We start from the raw sequence: 5275 nt of genomic DNA, 5'->3' as shown, positions 1-5275 counted from the left end.
AAATCTCAACTTCCATATTTTAATGAAAATGCTTTTTTACATAAAAATTTTAAACATTTAATAGCGACTTTTAAATTGCAAGAAAATATTTATACATCGGTAAAATATCAATTATAATATATTAAATTAATATAATAATACATTAATATATTATAATATATATAATAATATATTAATATAATATAGTATAATTTATATAATAATATATTAATATAATAATATATTATATTAATATATTAAATTAATTGATATGAAAAGTGTGCGCACTTTTATGTGTTTGAAAAAATATTTAACAATTTCCGAACCGTTTCTCGGTGTTTCTGCCTCTCTTCACGCAGCCTCTCGCACGTTTGTAGAGATGAGGTGTGACGAATTCGTTTGATTCTTCGATTTTTGCAGACCATAATCCGTTCGTGAGGCCGATTGCATGAAAGGGACGCGAGGGAAAATTCAGTCGACGGAAAATGAATTGGAATAAACAGGCAACGCGGTCTCGTGGGTCCGCAGCTGCGCCATGTGGCAAATGTTTCCAGCCGGATCCGCCGAAGAGAGTGCAATCTGCCCCCATGATGCGGTGGCTCGGTTGCTCTTGGCAGAATGCAATCAGAGAGCGATTATTTCCCATGAGACTCGGAAAAGAGAGAAATTTGGCAAATGGCAGTTCTCTCTAATAATTGTCCGAACAGAATTCGTACATAAGTAGCGTTGACTAGACTCCGATATAGTGTGTTTTTCTTCCCCAACACCAAGCATCTTATTACAAAGCTATTACATACATTGAAAAAAAATTTATTTAATTCGAATAAGTATTTATTTCAATACTGTCAAATGAATCATCTATTTGGAACTATAATAATATTTATTTGATATTAAAAATATTTATTTGATGTAAGAAAATTTTTTTCAAAACAGATAAATATTTGTTTTAAATAAATGATTTATAAGGCATTGAAATAAATATTTATTAATTTAATAATTTTTTTTGGTATAGATTTTTTGATATTTCTTGATAAAATTATTTCTAAGTTAAATATACGTATATACACGTTGTGTGTAAATTTTCGTGTTTAAAATTGCAGAAGAGCGCATATACATAATAATAAAATAATAATTAAATAAAATAAATACAAAAATAAATAACACTTCAAGTGTTAAATTATTCGTGGATCACTTTATTATTTTTATTGCGAGAAAATAATTCAAAAGTATTGTTTCTTGGTCCGTATATAGACTTATATTATACTTAGATTTTTTGAATTAAAAACATTTATTTACAACAACGTTATATATAAAAAGAAAATAATATTTTTACACATTGTTAATCTTGAAATCTTGAGCATTTAAAAATTTAAACTGTACATCGCCACAATTGCATTTATTAATGTATCGACCGGTAAAACGAATTGACTTTTCAATATTTTTTTATACTTTCAATATTTGTCAATTTTCGGATTTATATCTCTAACTCGTAAAAAGTGCCAGCTATTGATTAAATATACTTGTTGATATTTTGTTGATATGTAAACAATTCAATCGACTGAATAAACTATACTGTTTCAATTGCCAGGGCAACTATAGAGCAAGAATTTTATTAGTTAGAATAAATAATTCTATTCTCTCTCTAAGAAAACTTCGGATTTTCCATTTTCACATCCTTCGATTCTGACATTTCTTCGAAATGAATTACCAGCATGTTCTAGTCGATGGTAAATCAGAATTTAGGAGGTTCCTGACTTGCCAGCGAAGCAGCTGCATCTTTTACAGCTTCCAGCGCGAGAACGCAATTTTATTTCGTATCTGTCGCTAGATGCTTTTTTGCGAACAGGAGAACTTTGCGTTTACATTATCGCGTTAAAAGCATTTTGACAGAGAAAAATGTCAATCATCAAATTTTCACTTCGTGCATTTCGATTGGAAATATGCATTCTCATAAATTTTTTATTATTACTATAAATTTCTTAAAATACATAGATTTTCTTCTGATTTTCGCGCGTCTAATTATAAAATGACAGATTTACGATATCGAAGCGGATCAAACCCAATTAGAGAAACACATGGGTTTATTTTTGCTTTATAATATTATTGATATGAGTTCTACTTTGTTATTTAATATCGAAAATATTATCTTTAACTGCATGAAAATCACAGCTGTTAAGTTTTTTTTCAAAATACGTACTTCGCAAATTTGCTATTTAATATATTGTATACTCTAATATAATAGGTATATTAATAAAGAGAGACAATATTTAATATATGTTATATAATATAGTAATTAATAATTATTTTATTGTTAAAATAATTAACACAATAATTATTAATTATTATATGTATAATAATATTAATAATTATTTGTGATGCATAAATCAGTTTTTTATATGAAGACAATTATTCCTCTGTGTGTGCACAAATTAATGCACAAATTAATAAGTTTAGAATAAAAAGTAATTTTTTAATTCATGAAAGAAGTTGTTTCTCATTTGTGACTCGTTATTCATTAATTTGTGCAGTTGTCTGAATTAAAGACGTCTATTACCCATCTGTCAGTTATCTGTTAAACTATAAATAGTAAAGAAATGCATCTAAAAAGTGCATTACTTTAAGAATAGACTAAAAATTTAAAGAATAGACTGAAGATAAAAAATAATTTTCTTTATTCATGAAAGAAGTTGTTTCTCATTTGTGACTCGTTATTCATTAATTTGTGCAGTTGTCTGAATTAAAGACGTCTATTACCCACCTGTCAGTTATCTGTCAAATCATAATTAATAAAGAAGCGCATCTAAAAAGTGCATTGCTTTAAGAATAGACTAAAAATTTAAAGAATAGACTGAAGATAAAAAATAATTATTTTTATTCATGAAAAAAGTTGTTTCTTATTTGTGACTCGTTATTCATTAATGCAGTTGTCTGAATTAAAGACGTCTATTACCCTGTCAGTTATCTATCAAACTATAAATAGTAAAGAAGTGCATCTAAAAAGTGCATTGCTTTAAGAATAGACTAAAAATTTGAAGAATAGACTAAAGATAAAAAATAATTATCTTTATTCATAAAAGAAGTTGTTTCTCATTTGTGACTTGTTATTCATTAATTTGTACAGTTGTCTGAATTAAAGACGTTTATTACCCACCTGTCAGTTATCTGTCAAACTATAAATAGTAAAGAAGTGCATCTAAAAAGTGCATTACTTTAAGAATAGACTAAAGATAAAAAATAATTATCTTTATTCATGAAAGAAGTTGTTTCTCATTTGTGACGTTATTCATTAATTTGTACAGTTGTCTGAATTAAAGACGTCTATTACCCACCTGTCAGTTATCTGTCAAATCATAATTAATAAAGAAGCGCATCTAAAAAGTGCATTACCTTAAGAATAGACTAAAAATTTAAAAGTATCGTGCCATCGATACGATGAACCCTAATCGGGGACAATTTGCAGCGCTATATATAATGTGACCGCAAATACATTAAGAGACTACGGATCTTCGGAATTCAGTTTTACCGCAAAGTGGCCCGGGCGTCTCCAAAGCGATTTTCGGGGCATATCGAATAAAGCTTTCCTGGACGTGACACACCCTCGCAGGCTCGGGGACAATTTGGAACAGCCTGTACCAATAGACTAATGAACAGTTGGCTCCTATATCCTTAGCAGGCGCCTGCGCTTAGTCCTCTCGTTATGTTATGGTAGCGCAGCTGGCATTGCTAGGTTTTCTCTTTCTTTCTCGTTCGTTTCTACGCCCCCCTTTTCGAAACGATCGTCCTACGGCCCCCTTGCCTATTTCTCTAGCAAGTCTAGCCCTGGAAAAATATGTCACAGCACGCACGTGCTACGCATTTCCTTACGCAGAACTCAGCGTTATTTACGACAGTAAACCTCTTGATTCTCTTTCATTATTATTATGCTTTTATAGAAATTAAGGCGCAGATTCGTTGGTTTTTGCGAGATTTTATTATGCGCTGTTTTTTGAAATTATATCCGTATTTTATAATATATTATATAAATAATTAGTTTACCAATATTTTGTGCTAATTGAAGTATTTATAAATATAAGTTATAATTGATTGATCTAAACAGACATAGAAATAGATTTCAGATGGTTTAAAAATAAGAAAATAATTATTGCGAGATTATCGATTCAAGTACATCCGCAAAAAAATAAAGGAATATAAAATGAAAAAGGAATTGTTACAAATGAGCAAGACTTTACTAATTTTTATAGTATATTTCTACTTTTCTGTTCCGAGTAAAAAAAGTAAATTTTGTCAAGTTTCTTTATACGTTAAATTTATTTTGTTATTATACGTCTCTGCATGTTAAATTTATTTATTACGTTTAATTTATAATATTAAAAACTAATGCATTTTTTGCAAAATATTTGCTCAATTTCAGCACTAAAATCCTCGGATTTTATTGCAATAAATTCAGAAAATTCTAACTTTTCTTGAAGAAAAACACAAAGCACAATCGTTGTAATATATTCAACAAATATATGTAACAATATATGTAACAAATATTGATCAATGCCAAATCTCTGAAAAAATATTTTCATATAGGCTCAGTAAACACGGTATATAAATGTTATATACATGTAAGTATTCAAGCATGTTACATGTAACGTACATGTTAGTTGTAATTTCCCACTTATAGATGTAACATTTTTAATGTAACATATATTATATTGTAGTTATATTATCATTATATCCCAAGATAGCACTGACTTATCAATACATCAATGTGCTATTTGGTATATAATTACAATATAACTACAATGTAATATATGTTATATTAAAAATGTTACATCTATGAGTGGGAAATTACAACTAACATGGATGTTACATGTAACGTACACGTTATATTACCTGTTACATTCCGTTTTATTATAGCAATGTAACAGTTATATACCGGTGTTTGCTGGGGGTATAATAAATTAATAAACACGGTCGAGAATTTATATATGTATATATAATTAAATATTATATATAATATTTTTTTATAATATATATATATATATATATATATATATATATTATATATTTATTATATATATTATATATTATTTTATTATATAAATATATATAATATATTATATTATATATTTTTTTATATTATATATTATTATTATTACATAATACATTATGTACTATATATATATATAATATATATATATATAGTTCTAGTAAGGCAGCTGCGGCCGTTACGAATGCCGTGGTAACGAGCGCATCCAAAGGATCGGAGAATCCATTATGCCGCCGTGAAATCGGAAGAAAAAAGTTG

This window comes from Nylanderia fulva, unplaced genomic scaffold, assembly GCF_048542155.1.
Source record: "Nylanderia fulva isolate GAGA-0341 unplaced genomic scaffold, ASM4854215v1 Scaffold71, whole genome shotgun sequence".
In the NCBI taxonomy this organism is placed as follows: domain Eukaryota; kingdom Metazoa; phylum Arthropoda; class Insecta; order Hymenoptera; family Formicidae; genus Nylanderia; species Nylanderia fulva.
The sequence above is the reverse complement of the archived record's forward strand: the minus strand, read 5'-3'. Positions refer to the sequence as shown.